Consider the following 18,740-nt stretch of genomic DNA (forward strand, 5'->3'; position numbering starts at 1 on the left):
GCAAGCAAAAAAAAAAAAAAGTTGTAGGGACTGAAATGGCTCATGCAAATGTGCTCTCTTCCTCTTGCAGGTGTGAACTGTTTCCAGCTTCGCTTTGTTCTGCTTGCTCACCCTAGAGGCTTAGGAGATGCCCCAGACTAAGCTGTGTGGGTGTTTTAGCGGCTCTTCTTCACAGGATCTTGAATTTAAAAGCAAGCTGCAGGGCCTTTCTTTAAGGGGGTTTTATACGATCTTTCACAGTGTGGAAGGATGTGTTGTTTGGAGACCTGAAGCCTGTTTCTGATCACAGTTGCACAGGTATAAATCTGGAGGAAGCATCATCAGCATTTTTTGACTTGCATGTTGAATTGAGTTCACTGGAGCCTGTAACATTTTGTGCTCAGTATAACCAAGTCTATCTCTCCCAAACTGGAGTCTCCTTAAGCTAGAACTTATCCCACATAAAGCTCAGCACTCTGCACTAACAACCACAATGAGAGAACACCTATTTTAGAAAGAGTTAGTAGTTTTCTGGTGTCTAATAAGTATACTATACTTCAGCATTTCTTTAAAAGAAATATATACAAATTTGGAAAAAATAACAATAATTTTTAAAAAGTCAGGACTTAATAGAAGTCCCTCCACACTTGCACTGAAGACTTTTACTATTGCAGCTGGCAGTATTTCAACTATTAATCTGTTGCAGTTTTTCTTACCAAGCCCTGCTCGTGAGCCTAGAGGCCTCCACTTTCTCCTTGTGCAATACTTGGCCAAAAGTCTCCTGGATGTTTTCTCTTGAGGTGAAAAAGGAAACCCTGCAGTGGCTTTATTTTGAACTATGAATTCTGTTGGCAAGCTTTCAGAAATGTTATCACAGCATCTGTATCACAAAGTCTCTTAAAGCTCTGGAGTGCAATGCAAGGCACGTTCCTGCGTTACGCTTGCAGAAGTTGGTAATTAGGGATGTGAGGAGCGGGTGGTGTTATCTGTGTGGCAAAGGCAGAGATGAGAGGAGGAAGGACACGGAACGTCAGCCGGAGGCACACTGGGCTGCCACGGTTGTGCAGCCACATGAGAAAGGAGAGCCAGGATCTGATCTGCCTTTTGAAATCAAATGCATGATGAATAAATGCATTGTGGGATATTTTTGGGGGTCATTAATCCAGATCATTCCCCCCTTCCAGCTGTGAACATTTGTACTGAGGAGAGGGAGCAGAGCAGGAATGGGGAGGAGGGCAGGAGAAGGAGGGCTTGCCTGAAACCATTATTCTGTACAAACCTCTTGTACCATGAAACCCAAGCTCTGCAACAACCCTCTTCCAGCAGCGTAGGTTTGGTGCCTGCATTTTTGTGCTTGTGAGCGATGTAGGGGATGTTGGGGTGAACCTCCTGCCGTTGTGCCCTGGGGCAGATGCTGACTATAAAAGCTCCAGGGCTGTGGAGGTGCTCAAGTGTTATCAGAGAGAAATTTTAATAAGAACCTTGATCACAATTAAACTTTTCTCTGTGTTATCCTTTTGATGAGGAGCTTCCTGGTGGCTGGTTGTAAAACACACCGAGTGGAGCTTCTGCTGCCAAGACCACGTAGTAAGATCTTTGCCCGTTTCTCAGCATGCTGACCTGGGGACTTGACAAAAGCCCAAAGTCTTTTTCATTTTCCCTTATTCTCCCTGTAAGTCTCAGCCCAGAAACGCAAGGTGCCTGCTCTCCAGTGCCTGCATGGAAGCATTGTCACAGGCATTGTGACACAAAAGCTGGAAGCTTTATACCACGCATTGATAGGACCTGTAGAAAAATCACGGCTGTTGTCTCCTTTTGCCTTTAGGATAAGCTTTCATTCTTATCTTACATAATTTTTAACTAAAACTTTGGTGTTAAATTAACAAGGTGTTAGCTTAGGTGACATCCAGGGTGTGACCCAAAAGTGAAGACTGCATAAGACCTGACAGCTTGTTTCTGCCTGTTGTCATAGGAAGGTCTGATTTTTTTCCAAACATCATACTCCTCAGTACCTCAAAGGGGTTATGTCACTGTCATGGCCACATGTAAGAGGTGGACTGAAGAGCCAGAGTCATTATTATATTAGCTTTCACTGCAGAACTGTACACATGCGAAAGCATGCTCCTTTGATATTCATGGTGTTGCTGTTTTCTCAGCTCGACGTACATAGTTTAAAGTGAACATTTTTTTGGTGGTCGATCTCCATCCTGTTGATGGCTAAATTTGTGTGCAGCTTCTGTAAAACCTGAGCTGTTCCAGACTGTCTCAGTCACACTCTGCTCCAGTGTGTAGCTTTAGGAGCTTCTGAAACTATTAGGGAGTACTTGTGTTACAGCCTAGACAGACCTTATGCCTTAGAAACCTGAGTTTTTTGAAACTAATCTGTGTTCAGCACGTTCTGCTGTTGCTGCAGATAGTGGGAGTTTCATGAGCGCCTGGCCTTGACGAGAGCAGGATTCGCACTAGGCTCTGAAATACCATCGCTGGCCTAAGAAAAGGCTCTGTTACTAAGTCCGTATCTGAAGCTTTTGGCAAAATTGGATCTCTTTCACAGAGCAGGTCAGGTTTCCTGAACAGTGAGGCTGACAGACCTGTCCTCATAGGATACCAGGGCCTTCAAGATGCCGAGTGGCTGCTGTAGGGTGTGCTAAAGCCATCACTGAAAGTGCTCCACGTGCTTGCAACAAGGCCCAACTGCTCTATCAAGAGAGAGCTTCAGCTCCCTTTCCATCAATAGAGATATTCCCGTCTTCTGACAGCACAGGTCAAAATTAGGTCTTTTGTCCCCATTTGGGCAAGCCTGACAAACAGAAACTGGTCCTAAATTAAATACAGCAAATTGTGGCTCAAACACGAGAGTGGGACTGGAGTGTGCCAGAGTGGTTGGCAGCTACCGCTGGCTTTCTTCACAGCATTGTCTCCCCATGGGTTTTCCCAAGATCAGTTTTTCCTTAGCCCAGAGCTTTTTTTTTTCTCAGAAACATCCTTTTCTTCCCCCACCACTACCTTCTCTGCCGTAAGCTTTCTTTTTTAGAGTTGTCTCATGGCCTCCATTTTAAGCCCAAACCCTGCAAGATAAGATGTAGGCACCAAGGTCCATAGCTCACAGTGGGAGTGAGGTAGGTGGACACCCCAGAAGATGTGCGCCCTGGCTCTTGATGGCAGTGACACTGCTCTGTGGAGATGTGCCAAAGAAAACCATGTCTGGGGAGATGGCACACTGCGGGGTAGGGGAAAAGTCTGAAGGAAGTTGCCCCTTGCTTCTGCTGTGTGCATTACACTGGGCATCAGAGGTGGTCTGGGTCCTCTTGGCCTCTCCAATGCCTTTCGCACGACTGTGGGACCTGACATCGCTCTGTTCCTGGTGGGCCAGTGTGTTCCTTGGGGACCAAAACTGGTAAAAGTGAACAGCACAGGGCTTTCCCTCCTTTTCTGTCCAAGTTCTCGATTTTCTTGTGATTTAAGGTTTCATCCGTAAAGCCAGCTATTGTGCCCATTATATTGGGCTCCAGGGTGTTGTCGTGAAGTCAGTGTGGGACTGACCAGTGGTTTTTGCAGAACTTGGGTCAGCCTAAAGCATTTCAAGGCATGAGGCCAAAGTGTGGAGGACTTGCCATTTCCCCTGAAACCAGTAGCCATGTCAGGGACCCAAGCTGTAATGCAATGAAGGGCTTCAGAGGAGGGAACAAAACCCAATGCAGCAATTAAAATTTTCCAGCTAATTAGGAGTAGCAGGAGGCTGTTTGAGGAAAGGATGGGGAGGACTGTCGCCTTAGGTGTTGGTGCAAGCCCGTACCCTTTTACCAGGCTCGACTGCATGACTTTCTGCATTGTAGATGCCAGACAGAGCTTAGTGCTTTTGTGAGAAATGACAGACCAGATAACAACTTTGGTAAAAGGTGTGAAATAGCGGGTTAGCTCAGGTTTCGGTCAGCGCTGCTGCAGGACGAGGGAGGAGGATGGTGCAGGAAAGCCGCCCTGCGCGGCTGGGGCCTGAGTGGGTGCTCGCACTTCTTGCGTGTTCTCACCTCAACGGGGGAAAAACACACTGAACATAATCCTTGTCACAGAGCCCTTGCTCTGCGCTGGGAACTGGGGATATGTGTAGGCAGGTATTTGAAGGCTGGGCTTTCCGGGGTTATTTTTTAATCTCTGGTCCGTGGTGCAGCCTTTACGTAGGTGCAGGAGTCAGAGCGGAGCCAGGGAGCTGCGCTGCAGAGCGCAGGCACATGCAGTTTTTTCCATTGTCTTGCAGTTTGTATAATTATTTTCTAAAGTTGTGCAAAGAAGAGTATTTAATGAGAGGACTTACTGGGGAAGAAAGACCTGAAGTCATCTTGCCTTTAGTAGCATCCATCCCACTGTCGCAAAGTAGCGACCCCCAACCCACGTGCACGTTGTCTTTGAGCCAACATGAAATTCTGCTCGAGATCTGCAGTAGGTGAGGGATCAGCAGAGTCAAGGCTGGGCTATATGTCCCTGTTAGAAATCTATAGGAGGTTTTATGATAGCTGGGTGTTATATACAACAGAAATCCAGCACCCTACCGCAGCATTAGGCTGTGACAGGGCAGGCTTCAGGGTACAGTTAATGCAAAATACAGTACTACTGTGCATGCAGGGATGTAAACTGGACGCTGTGGTGGTTGACAGCTCAGATAGTTCTTAGTGCCTCCAAAAATAATATGCTGCCTTTCTAATTTTTGCAGGGGTACTCCTCCACTGCTCTGTCCTGATGTTGAAGGGGAAACGCTGTACGAAAATAGAAGAAAACTCTATTTTCCTGCCTGGGGTGAGATAGCATGTTCCAACTTCAAGTCTCAAACCGCGCTTGCGGGGGCACAGCGAGAAATACTCTCATGGAGCATCATCATGGGATCGTTTATAGTGCCAAAGTCCTACTACTGCATTGAAAGAGAAAAGAAAGAAAGAGAAAAGGGTTCTTGTACATAGGTTTCTCCTTAGCTTCTCTCCCACCCACTTTCCTACCTAGCCTCTTCCTCTACTGGAACAGATTTGTACAATGTGGAAATTTTTTTAACTTCTTAATAGGTGCAAGTTATTCTTGCATATAATGCCATTGCAAAAATTTGAGGGTTGGTTTGGGGTGGGAAGTGTCTTTTGTGGGGGAAGGAGGGGAGTGTTTTTGTTTTCTGAAGTATTTTAAAACAGATTTGCAATCTTTTGGAGTCAACAGCTGAGCCCAGATCCCCACCCCAGTTTACATTTCAGCCCACTTAAACATGTTATAGAGTTGGGGAGGGTCATTCTGGAGTCGTTGAGGATGGTTTTTTTTCCTGTTGTTTTGACTTTTTTGTGTTGTTTTATGGCCGCCTGCTACTGGTTGAAGTATTTAAGTCTCTGTTTTTCTGTGTTTCTACAAGGCGAGTCTTCTCCAGCTCCTGTATTTCGCTTTTCACAAGCCAGCCCCAACTGTGGCTCTCTGAAGATTTGGCTAGAATGCCTGTTTGGTTTTTGGTTTTGTTTTTGTGGGGGTTTTTTTCTTTTCTTCCTTTTTTTTTTTTAGCACCATTTGTTTAAACGTGCAGTACAACCCCCAGAGGGGCTGGAGTGAGGAAATTCAAATGCTTTATAATCCGAACTTGTGTTTCTTTGGCTGGTACAATGGACACCATAACCAACAATCTGTCCTCCAGCTTTAGATGTTGTAGCGCACAACAGAAATTTCTGATTAACCCATGCCATTAAATTTTTAGATCAATCCTAGGTTCCCGAGTGCGCTGGGGTGTCTGTCCATGTATGTGTGCGGAGGAGGGAGAGCAGGAGCGTGGGTGCCTTGGTGAGCGGGTGCAGGAGCCGTCCGGTTTGTTCCTCTGACGAGCTGGGTTCAGAAAACTTGCCCACCTTTTCATACGCTGCACAAATATGATGCTAGGAAGTTTGAATAAATCCAACTTTTCTAACTTGTTGCTCATTTGTTGTAACTCAATAAAACGAAGGCTAAACATTTTGGTAACCTCTTTCTTGTCTCATTATTATTATTATTATTATTATTATTTATTATTATTTTATTCCATTTAAAACGCAAACTCAGGCCCCACCAGCTCTCCCTGGTGCACAAGGACTCAGTGTATTTAGAGCCATGATTAGAGTTTTAACTGGTTTTTCAGTAATCAGCTTGGCAAACACTAACCAGATTAAAATGAACTTGGTGAACTACTGATATTTATTTCCCTGGTGTTAGATGGCTGTTACCTGTGCCAGGGGTCTGGGTAGCACCTGGGAATGGGGATTTGGGGGTACCTTTATTTTGGTTGCAGTCACAAGCTCAATGAATGAATGAATGAAACCATCCCCATGACTCACCCATATGGAATTATTTTCATTAATCATCAGCACAACATTTAAGTGTTGAGGGAGGTTTGCAGTGGGCGGGGGCGAGTGCTTGCTGACTTTCCTTGCAATGAATTCGTCTAGTTCGTTTCCGAAGAGGAGCAACTGAACGTGGCTGTGTTTGCACAACACGGGCCAACAGCAAGAGGTGGGGAAGCGACCGCAGCTCCTCTGCGGGCAGAGGCAGCTGGAGGGTGAGTGTGCACGTCCCGTCACGCTCGGGGCTGCACATCGTGCTCCTGTGTGCGTGGAGGCAGATGCCCAGGCAGGCACGTCCATACCCCCTGCGCAAGTTGTCAAATTGATGGATGCCAGCGTCAGGTGGCCAAAACGAAAATGCCTCTGAGGATGCTCCTGCGGGACTCCAGAGGTGTAAGTGAAACTAATTGCCACTTCTGTCTGCTTTGCTTACATGAAAGGATGCTAATATTTTAATTGCCCTTGCGCGTGGTTTTTAACAGCCACTTGGTGGCTTAATATTCCCGTTGGCATCTCCCTTGTCTGATGTGCGCATACGTCTGTGTGTCTGGAGCGCTGACCTACTTTGCTTCCCCAGCAGCACTCCCAGGGAGCTCAGCAGGAGGTTTAGGAAGAAAAAGACCCACCTGGGTTTTCTGTGTAGAGCCCCAGACACAGTGAGATGAGTGGCCAGGATGCTTTAGCATCTCTGCAATTCAAATAAAACAATAGCAGGGGCCCTGGAGTCTGTCATCGCACAGATAATAAAGCCGAAGCTCTCCCACAGCAAACAAAAGGGCTTGCAAAAGGCTGGCACGGCCTTTGCTGGCGGCAGAACGGCAGCACCGGGTGGGTTTGTGCAGGTTGTGGTGCGATACCAACCCTTCAGACGCCAGGTTTTAGTGGGGAAAGCCGATCCGGTGGCCCCTTTTTTTAGCTTAAAGCAACCCAGGTCTGCACAAAGATTGCTTCAGTGTGGCTGCCGGAGCGGGTTCACAAACCGGGCACTGCCAGCAGCCTTTGTTTTTAATTAATACCGACGCAGTGACGGCGTTTCTAGGAGAGTCCAACCGGCGAGGCACAATCGGGGCATTGTTTGTATGCGGCGGCCGTGAGGGACGGCCTTGGCCGTGGGGGTTCATTGCACACAGATGAAAATAGGCTGCTGACACCGAGTTTCCCCGCCAGCCTGGCGTTTGCACCACGGCGCAGCCCTGCAGCCAGGGGGTGGCTGGGGACACCTTTCCTGGGCAGGGTCCCCTGGGACCTGCAGGCCCTGGTGCTCCGGTTTTGATCGACATCTTTCACAATGTGTTTTAACCTAAGTCCCTTGAAATGTTCTAACCGGAAGAAATCTAGTTAACACAAAACCACAAAAAATCAGATTTTTGCACCAATGCAATCCTTTTTTTTAATGTTGTGGCTTGTAGAAAAATCGGTAACTTGGAAGTCAGGAACAACTTGAATTAGGTGGCCTCTACTTTGATAATTTAGTCGTCTTGTATGCTGGCAAGAGGATGGTTTTTCATTATATACACGTATACATTACTTCTGCCTGGTCCATAAGATGCAGAGCAGAATGCTGCTCAGTAAATATGCTGCTGTTAGCTCCTTACTGCTGTCAGAGATGTGGGGACTACAAGCGTGTAATAACTCACGTACAATTTAGGACAGGTCAGACAAACCTTATGAAAAGTGATCATGGTGAGAGACCACCTGGATAGCATAGAATAACAGCTTCACAGAATGGTTTGGATCAGAAGGAACCTTCCAAGATCATCTCATCCGATGCCACTGCCATGGGCAGAGACATCTTTCCCTACATCAAGCTGCACAAAGACACATCCAACCTGACCCTGGGAAGTTTTGGGGCAGAATCTTCAGCTCATGTGAACCTCTTTGCAGTCTAAATGATTTGTTTTTCGCAAATCCTTTTTTTAAAAAAACAAAGGACAAAAAAATCTTTTCAACCACATTGCTTCAGTGGCACCATTTCTAACCTCGAATATCCAGTGTTGACCTTTGGGAATTTTATTCAGTGCATAAATTTCTGCGTCTGCAGGGTGAAGCCCAGCAGTTGCAGGCATCACTCAGAAGAAGGGGTGTCCCAGCACCACGTGGACCATCACAGGCTGGGAAGGGAAGTGCTGGGTTATGCAGGAAATCTGAGTGATTATAAGCATAATGATAATTATGTGGTGATAACTTAAAATCCAGAGAAATGCACAGGTAGAACAGCAACCACAATAAGTAATATTTGTGCATTAGATCTGCCATTAGCAGAATTTTAACCACTGAAACTTTCCCTATCATCTTCTTGTAGCCCTCCTATGTTGTTGGGTAGCAAAAAGAGACATCCCGAAATCTTATTAGCTAACAGGAGAAGGAAAAACAATTAATTACAAAGTCATGTAAGGCAACATTGTTGGAAGGCTGTTTGGCAGCCTGATGGCAAAGAGCGAGCACACCAGTGATGGAAAGGAACTTTTTTTAATCATCTCCTGAAGAAAAAGAGAGACCTGAGACCATTTAGATCAGCGAAAGGGAGAACTTCTGTGCTCGTGTAATCAGGAAGGGAAGCGGTTATGAATGTTGCCTGTGGCTCTTGAATATAATTCTGAAAATGTTCATAGTACAGCAGGAAAAGGGAATGTACTGAGAGCAAGAGAATGTGAGATACACAGCAAAGGAACGACAAAGCAGCATACGAACCAAGTCTTATGCAGCTGAACCATATCCCAATCAGATTATTGCAAGCTCTAGTGAGGCTGGAGGTGGGACCCGGGTGACCCGGTAATTGTCAGACCTAATCACACATCTTGAGTGCAGTAAGCAAAAGCAGGGCTTTTTCTTTCCCATTGTTTTCTTCTTTCCATCAGACCTGATGTCCCAAAATGGTCGTTCTAATTCTATTACAATTCTCATAATTTAAGTGTACTGAGAAAACCACGCAGCCAGCAGATTGACTCGGGCACAGTAAATGGGACATCTATGAAGCTGCTTCAGTACACGGACTCATCCTCTCCTTGCTCTTTTTGTCTTTCTTAAAAGTCTAGATCATCCCAGTGCAATAGATCACGTAAAATTTAGTGTACAACAATCTTAATCTAAAAAATAATTGGTTTTGCAATATATCCATGAGATAGTTAAAGGAATAATACCATTAACCTGGGTTTATGGACAGAAAAACTGAGATGTTTGTGGTTATTCACAAGCCTGCAGAATAAATGTTCTAAAGGCAAGAGCTGGAGTTCAGCTTGGCCTTGTCGTGACTTCCCAGCAAGGAAGCTTCATTTTATATTTGTATGAAATCATTGCCGTTTCATCAGTGTTTCTTATTCTTTCACCCAAAGCCTTTCCCTTTCCAAGAGGCAAAGACACAGGGGTATAAAGTGTTGGGCTAGGGCTCCTCAGGGACCCACATCCTGCATGATCCCACCAGGAGACCTTCTTCCCCAGCACAGCTATCTGGAGAAAGCTGACACCTTCCAGCCTTCATTCCCTCCACCTGCCTCCCTCCACCTTTAAATCTCTACCTTAACATAGAACCATAGATCATAAAATCATAGAATACTTTTGGTTGGAAGGGGCCTTCAAAGCTCATCTAGTCCAACCCTCTGCAATGAGCAGGGACATCTTCAACTAGATGAGGCTGCTCAGAGCCCCGTCCAGCCTGGCCTGGGATGTCTCCAGGGATGGGGCATCTACCACCTCTCTGGGTAACCTGGGCCAGGGTTCTTTATAACCAGGGTACTTTATAACATATGAGCATGCACGTGTGGTTAAATCCCTCTCGGTATTAAGAACATCACTATCTCCTCAGCTTGAGAACAACAGAGCTGTTCAGCCTCTTTAGCATCTCCAAACTGCTCATGTGAAGTCACTAATACCAAAAGATATTTGGCCACATGGTAGCATTTAACAGACATCTGTATCTGAATGTTCAAATCGGACATATTTTGGTTTTTTTGTCATCCTCTAGCCCTGGCAGTCCCTCTCATCTCAGTGCTGGGTCCCTCAGCTAATGCTGGTGAAGGACAATTCAGTTCTCTGGAAAGGTGGAGATACTTGACTCCACCTCATGATGATGCAATTTATTACAATGTGGGTGGTGAAACCCTGGCCCAGGTTGCCCAGAGAGGTGGTGGATGCCCCATCCCTGGAGACATTCAAGGCCAGGCTGGACGGGGCTCTGAGCAACCTGATCTGGGTGAAGATGTCCCTGCTCATGGCAGGGGGTTGGACTGGATGGGCTTTGAAGGTCCTTTCCAACCCAAACTATTCTGTGATGTGCTCCCAAGATGTGCATTAAACAGTAGCATCATGTCTTATCACCTGACTTACACCTTTTCACAGCAGGATCTTCCCCAGTGCCCTTTCACTGTAGCTGGGGTTTCACACAAATTCAGGCTTATTTGGCTGCTCTCTCATGGTCTGTTTACAACTCTGCTCCAGGTCCTCCCAAGGCACTTTTGAACATTTACCCTTGGATCGGCCATGGCTTCAGCTGTTGAGCCCCATGGGCTGCTGCTTCACCTGAAGGGCCGTGTTCCCCCCATCCTGTCCCCCAAAACCACTACCAGGTGAGGGGAGGATGCTGAGCAGGGGAGCTGGCTCTGAAAAGCCAGGGAGGCTCCCTGCAACCAGGAATTTAAATCAGCACTAAATCTGATTGATTTATGTATTTATTAATTATTACTTGTGCCACATTTGGAGACAGAGGCAGGCACAGCACACACTAAGAGTGAAGGACACATCTGGAGCAGCTGTGGCAGAACTGGGATGCCAGTGGTTTTGGCATCGTTATCCCCATCATACAGAGGGAGAGCAGAAGTACCTCGGGCTGAGGAAGCACATCTCCAACCCTGTTCTCCAGCCCAAATTCAGCTACCACCAGGCTCCAACCACAGCTGGGCAAGCAGCAGGCAGAGAGCACCCAGGTTGGGGTGGGGGGTCCATGGATTTGACCACGATGCAAATAGAGACCAGGAGAAGACGAAGAGCCCAGAGCCAGAAGCACAAGCCATGCCCTGTCCCTGCATCTGGAGGGCACCATACTCTGAGGCACCCTATTAGGGATTTAAACAAAAGGAATTTAATTTTTTTTTTTCCTTTTTAATGCCAACATTTGAATGTAGGGTGATGGAAATTTTAACACGAAGCCACATGCGGAAGGTCACAGAAAGGCAAGGCAGTCATTGTCTTCAGTAATATTAAAAGGAAAACCAACCCTGCTGTGTCAGAGCAAAAAAATGAATAGTTCTTTTGACTGGGAAGAAAGTTTCTCCATGCCCGGTTGCGGTGCAGCATTGCACAACGGAGACTGCTGCGGCTGGGAGCAAGGAGAATGAATTACTTTGCTTTTTGAAGCATGGTCTGCTCTGCTGTGCCAGCTCCAAAATGATAAGCGCTTACCCAAAGAGCGTGGTTTTGTCCTCCGGCATGGGAGTTTTGCCCATCTAAATCACAGGAGGCTGCTGAGTTTTTGGCTTGTTTTCTTCATATTTGGCCTACGCTCAAACCTGGGCAGTGCCACTCTCACAGACACCAATTTTATGCCATACGAGCGAAGGACACGTCAGCGCTGGCCATGAAGAGCCAGGGTGTAATTGCATTAAGCACCGTCCCCTGGGACGTCACAGCCCCGCAGCACAGACGGGGTTTTGCCAAACGCAAATTTATCTCCAAATCGCCTCGTCTTGGGGGATTTTGCTTTCAAGGGCATTTCAGCATCTAAAGAAAGGTGCAGTGCGCCTCTCCCTGAGCGAGCAGGCGGTGGGGTGGTGGCACTGAAGGATGTCTTCAGAGCTTTGTCCTCAGCTGGGCAGCAGCAAGTCACGCCACAGAACGGGCTTATTGATGATGCCTTTGGCCTTTCTTGAGTCTCTTACCCGCCTCATTTGTTCAGAAGGAGATTTTTTTTTTTAATACAAGTGACTTGGGAACTGAAGTCAAACAGGTTGCTGAAGCTTCCCTCCTCTGCTCACAAATCGCTTCCAGGTGGCCCTTGGCAGGAGAGAAATGGTTTCGCTCAGTAAAAGCACCACCCACCAACTCCAGATAGCTGCGGGTGCTGCTGCACTGACCTTCAACAAGCAAAATCACAGTCTTTAAATTTTCACTGTAGTGTTGACACCCCTTCTGAAAAGGAGCAATTCCCACCTCTCGCAGAGCCACCGTTTGTGGCCATCTGCAGCTGCAGCCTGCCACAGTCGTAACTCCCAGCTCTCCTCATCCCAACTTTTTGGCAGAAGCTTCTGATTTACCTAAAACAGTTGCAAAAAAGCTGAAGGACACAGGGATGGGGCAGTTTTTACATGAAGAGCCGCTGCTGCTGGCCTGCTGTTAACAGACTTGTACAGCAATACTCAGTGAGCCGCATCCCTCACCTCTGATGGTAGAGCCAGAATCAACGTCTTCTCAGCATCCTGCACACCCAAGTCCTTAATTCATCATCACAGCATTGTATTTTTTTTAATGTAACAAGCATAAGATTAAATGTAAGAGCTACTCAGAGCTTATCAGGCTTTCTACCTTGCATTTCTTGATGTGAAATAGAACTGCTCTACTTCCCATGCCTTGTATAACAGATTTTAATTTTCTACTCATGAACCACAGTCATCAGTACGTAAGCGAGCCAAAAACCAAACTCACGGACAAGGAAGATCAGCACTTCTTTGGAATTATGTTCTTCCTGAATTATCATGTGCATATAGCAATTTCTTAATTGACACTTATGCTTGTTTAACACTAAATCAATGCTTCGAATATGACCTAGAATACCAGCTTCTTAAAGCCATCACTGTCCAGGTTGCAAGACAGATGTACACGGATGGCGGAAAAAAAAAATTATGCCCACATCCTATCTGTCACTACAGCTATTCAGAAAGGGCTTGCAGGTCCAGGGCAGCAATATACTTCTTCCAACCCTCTCCCGTCCCACCCGTGTTCACCAGCTCTTTCCTGGGGTTGCAGTGCCAGTCAGCACAGCTGCTTTCTGGCAAACACGTAGCAGAAAAGTTGAAGCCTGACACACAGTGGCATAAGCAGAAATAAATACAAGTCCACAGAATTGCCCTTGTTTGGGCAACATACTGTTTACGATTGTTCCCCGCCCAGCAAGGACCACCTAAGAGTTAGTAAGCTTGCCTTTCAGCATTTACTTTAAAACAGCTTGCAATTTTAAGATACTCCTCTGAAAGGAGAAAAGATTAAAGATTTATAGGCCAGATAGTGATTTGGCCCACAGAATAATTTACACCTTGGGTCAAAAAAATAGCAGCAATGCAGCGAGGTACATATCCATCGCAAGTGACCTTAGCAGTGGCAACGATGCCAAGTTGAAGATCACCAACTAAAAGGAGATGCGGTGTGAGATGCGGTCCTGCCCCCACCAACAGGCTCTTCAGGGCAGGGTGGTCCCCAAGCTCCCCCACTGCCCAACCCCTTGCCTTCCTCTGAAGCCCCCACAGAGAGCAAGTAGGAACAAAACCATCTCCATGCATCAGAGAGGAAAAAAAAGGGCAAAAACCAAACCAACCAACCAACACAACCCATACAAGCGGGATTAAATTCCCTCTGGTGTTTTGGCTGTGGAGGCATCAAGACTAAACTTTTCTCGGACAGCCTTGCCCAGGGTCAGGGTGCTGCCTGCGTGGCCAGAGAGCTACATCGCTTTCCTGCTGGCCACTCTTTTCCCTGGCTGCCTCCTGCTCTCCCTTCCACCCAGTAACATGCCCACACACCCTCTGGGTTTTTTCTTTGAACAATGCAGCCAGCAGTCATGATAAGTTGGTGAAGGGTTTGGAGGGGAAGCGGTTTGAGGAGCAGCTGAAGTCACTTGGTTTGTTCAGCCTGAAGGAGACTGAGGGGAGACCTCATTGCGGTCTACAGCTTCCTCACAATGACCTAGAATACCAGCTTCTTAAAGCCATCACCGTTCAGATTGCAAGGCAGATGTACATGGATGGCAGAAAAAAAAAAAAATTATGCCCACATCGTATCTATTGCTAGGAGGAGGAGAAGGGGCAGGTGCTGAGCTCTTCTCTCTGGCGACAAACAACAGAAGCCGAGGGAATGGTAGGATGTGCCGGAGGAGGTTTAGGCTGGACATTAGGAAAAGGTTCTCCATCCAGAGGGTGCTGGACACTGGAACAGGCTCCCCAGGGAGGTCTCCCGGCCCCAAGCCTGACGGTGTTCAAGAAGAGACCGGACAACACGCTCAGACACATGGTGTGAACTGTGGGGCTGTCATATGCAGGGACAGGAGCTGGACTCAATCATCCTTGTGGGTCCTTTCTAACTCAGGACATTCTATGATTCTGTGATTAATCACAGAGTTTTCCATACCCCATTTCCCTGCTCACTGTCCCGTGCCACTTGTTGAGAACCTTATCTTTATTAGCTGGTCTTATCACAACTCGATTACACATTAACAGAACCTCTCCTTACTCAGCAGGATTTCCTGAGGATTGCAGCGCTTTCGGCTTCAGAGAGCAGCTCTGTGGAGCGAGCTGCTCCTCCAGAGCCAGCCTAGGAAGCCACGGATCTCATTTAAGATGCACGAGGGGACATGGAAAATTTTAAGATGACTTTGAGGAACTGGCAGGAGCAGATTTAGAGGACAAAGCATTTCTATAGGGGAGCAAACACATTAGCTTATGTTGTTTGTATTGGTGTTAAATTATACAGTCATTGTTTGGTTCTGGTGAGCTGTGCTCTGACAGCAGCTACAGAGCGACCTGAGATCCTTCAGCACATTCAGGTAACACAACCCCCTATCCACTTATTATAGCTACTCAACCAAATAATACAGCTGTAGGGCCTATTGTTATCTGTCTGCTTTCAAGAAATTAGGCTGATACGGTTCTTAGAGATTTACTAGACCTTCAAGTGCAATATCAGCACACCATGTACACCTCTGAGAGACGATTTTTTCCCTTCAATGCTACTATCACCTTGCCCAGGAAGGTTGAATGGCATCAACTTGTATCAATTGCTCTTGCTTTTTCTTCTTTTCTTAAAAGTGTATGACACAAAAGAATCCATTATTTGAAAAGGACAAAGTAGGTGGTGCAAGAGAGGAAGAAAATGTATTGTTAGAGATGAGACAAGCTGTTTCTTGATGGGTGGCTCTATGAACCCCAAAAATCCATCTCTTGTGAAGGCAACCGACCATCCAAGGTCTTCCCAGCCTGCTGAGACATCCCAGTGCCAGAGAGCCCAGGAGCAGGCAGAGCTCTCCCTCTGGTTGATGACAGCTTCCCCTCAGCTTGTGAGGACTGGTACATCTGCAATGACAAAACATTGCCACGGTCCTTCACAGTTCCCTCTGCTCCCAAAACAGCCTACGTGTGTCTTCATGGGGTGGCTGCGAGGAACAGAAACAAGGAGGTTCAGAGAATTTACGAGATGCTGAGTTAACACAGTTGAGAAAACATGAATAAGACCAAAAGCAGAAAAGCTCTTCTGAAATAGCAGCAGCAGGCTCCAGAAAGCACGTATGGCATTTGAGGACAACTGCTTACATTCATCAGACCATCTCAGGGAACAAGCAGCTGATATCTGGAAAACAGAGATGGATGTAAGCAAGGGAAGAGGTATTAAACTGGTTATAACCTACAGGGGAGAAAAAAAGAGAGATGGGTAATTTACTGCCTGTATGACAGCCAAGAGAGGAGGCAAAAAAAGATTATGAATTACTATAAAACCAATATTGCTACTGGGCACATGATTTTAAGTATCAAGACTCAACTTCTGAAAATGGTTTGGAGCTCTTCTTTATATATGACAGCTGTCACGGATGGAGTCACTTGCAGCCTGCTCAGGCCTTCTAAATTGATGAGGATTTACATTTTGCAGGTGCATCTGATGGTTCCTTTAAGTTTTCCCTGCCTCTGCAGAACACAGGCAACGGGTGCAGGTACGATGCAGTAGAGCAGAGAATACCTCTCCTCTTCCTCCTGTGCTATTGTGAAACACTAAATATGGACCCAATTCTTTGAATGCAGTTTCAGGTTTAAATAATACTTCTCTAACTAAAATACACAGGAAAACTAAAAATCGGATCTTAACTACCCCAAGGAGAGCGGCAGACGTGATAGGAGGCTCTCACCAGGAATGAAGAAACTCTCTTCCCTGAAGCTATAGCTTCTTAAACCTCTCCGGGTACTCCCTGCTTACAGAGCTAAGGAGACAGAAAAAAGTGTTGACAATGATGCAAGTTAGGCCTTTTTCCAACATGCAACTCCTGTCTCAGGCAAGAGCCACAAATATCTTTTTTTTTTTTCTTTTTTGTTACATATTACAGTGAAAAGCCACCACCACATTTCTAGAAACAGAGGCTGCAGAAGCGTTTTGTCCCAATCAAAACTGCAGGCTCTCATTTCAGCTTTTAAAGATTGATTTGAGCTCTGAAAGCAAACAGAAAACCCACCGTATCTTCTAACCTAACAGAAAAGTCATTTTAGAAATAAAAACCTGAAGCATTTCATCCTCATCAGTATCATTCGAATGAAATATTCTCACATTGCAAAAACTCCCCCTACGCACACACAATTTATTTCCAAAACTATTCCTGTGAAACCTGCACATGCTGCAATCACCAGCCAGGAACCTTCCCTCCCCACACAGCAAGGTTTTTCCCCTTTATTTCCATTTCAGGAGATTTACATCTTCCCCTCCACAGCCTTCAGAACAGCAGTTTACATCCCAAGAGCCCCTGAAGCAACCTGGGAAAGGCTGTAACCAAGAGGTGCCAAACCAGGGCCTCCCCAAAACAATTTGGCCACATGTTCATCCTCGTCTGTCCTATTCCCTTCTGGGTTGTGCAACTCCACCAGCTCAACACAGCCAACTGTGCAAAGTCAAATAGAGAAAGTTGACTGTCAGGTCATGCCTGGCGCTCCTCTCCTTCCTCTTTAACTCAGTTTCCACAGATTTTTTTTTTGTGTTTAGGTCACTGGTCTCCCTGGGGAGCTGCTGACCCAGCCACGTGCACCTTGGACACCTGAAGCCAAACCAGCCGTGGGCACAGCTGGAGAGGAGCAAATCCATCCCTGTGAACAAGCGAAGACTTGAGTCAGCAACCTGCTGTGTCGTAAGCCATAGCCAGGCCACGTGCTAAATACACACGTTCCTTTTAAGAAACAAATGTAATCCAGATGCCAACATGTGAATTTTTACATGTCCAAGCAACTGGACAACACCCTCAGACACATGGTGTGAATTCTGGGGTTGTCCTGTGCAGGGACAGGAGTTGGACTCGATCCCTGTGGGTCCTTTCCAGCTCAGGACATTCTATGATTCTGTGAGATGCAAGATGACTGCTTGTGGCGGTTTTGTTTTTAAATGCTGCCTCCAGCTGCCCCCGTCTTCATCATGAGACATCTCTTGCTGATGGTTGGCAGTTCAGAAAACCTGGCCTTAAGAGCTGATTTGAGCTTTAACAGCATTTTGCAAGGGATTTGTCCTCCAGAGGGGGAAAAAATCCACAAAAAACAATGCAAAAAACCCCACCTCCAAGCACCAGAATTAAGGTTTCATTATCACTTTTTTCCCCACAACATCAACAAGATTCCATAGGGGCTTTGCCAGCATCCCCTAGTCACAGCTCCTTTTATGCAACTTTTGCTCACAAGTGGTGTAATCACTCCTCCTGGATTGTGTTCCAGATGATAAAAGGGTGAGCTACTGCTGTGAACAGAACCCCTTTCATCTCCAAAAAAGTGAGCTTGAAAAATATAAGCAGCTGAAGTGTTTTCATCTTTTCAGTCCTCAAAAACAGCACATCATCACCTTTTAGATGTAAGTACTTCTGCTTAATATGCATAGTTAACTTAATTAATAAAGCTATGACAATAGACTCAACTCTGGATTTCAAGCTGCACTGCTACTACCATCCATAGCAAAATAAGAATCTAGAGATGCACAAAACAAGAAAAGCCAATTTAGCAATGGCAATGCTAAGAACACCTTCACCAAAATTAGTGCTCTGCCATACCACAGCAAGCAAAAATTGATCCATCAATCCTAATCCTAGCACAGAACAAGGGAGAATATAAATCATCGTCATTTTATAGTTGCAGAACAGGATTAGAAAGCCATTAGGTGAATTGTGATATCAGAAGCTACAGACTGTAAATGAGTGTGTCTCTCTCCAGCTCACTACCTTACCCATTAAGGCACAGCAGTCTTCCTCCCTGATAAGGTACACCATGATCTATAAACACAGAAAGAACCTTGTGCTGCACTGCAAACAGTATGCTGTTCTGAAAATTAAAGCCTCTCAGTTTTCCTAATGCGAAAATTAGATGGCACAATGAAGCAACAGGTCCAGTTTCTCATTAAGCCACTGGCAACACCACATTACGAAGTTGCGTTGAGAGAGGAGCTGTTGCCAAGACAATGCAAGAGCAATGAAAGATGAAGTGATTTAGAAGCATTTGGTGT

The 18,740-nt window shown here is 46.1% G+C and overlaps 1 protein-coding gene across 4 annotated transcripts in view; it reads left to right on the top strand.

Annotated features, from left to right (window-relative positions):
* The window catches only part of ZHX2 (zinc fingers and homeoboxes 2), a 75,331-nt gene extending 69,396 nt beyond the window's left edge, over positions 1–5,935 (top strand). For all 4 annotated transcript variants that reach the window (XM_065629934.1, XM_065629932.1, XM_065629933.1 and 1 more), the window contains one exon: positions 4,688–5,935. The gene's annotated coding sequence lies outside the window, so the exon portion shown is untranslated. The remainder of the gene's footprint in view (positions 1–4,687) is intronic.
* Positions 5,936–18,740: the final 12,805 nt, after the last annotated feature.

The sequence above is a fragment of the Caloenas nicobarica genome, chromosome 2 (genome assembly GCF_036013445.1).
Source record: "Caloenas nicobarica isolate bCalNic1 chromosome 2, bCalNic1.hap1, whole genome shotgun sequence".
Classification (NCBI taxonomy): Eukaryota; Metazoa; Chordata; class Aves; order Columbiformes; family Columbidae; genus Caloenas; species Caloenas nicobarica.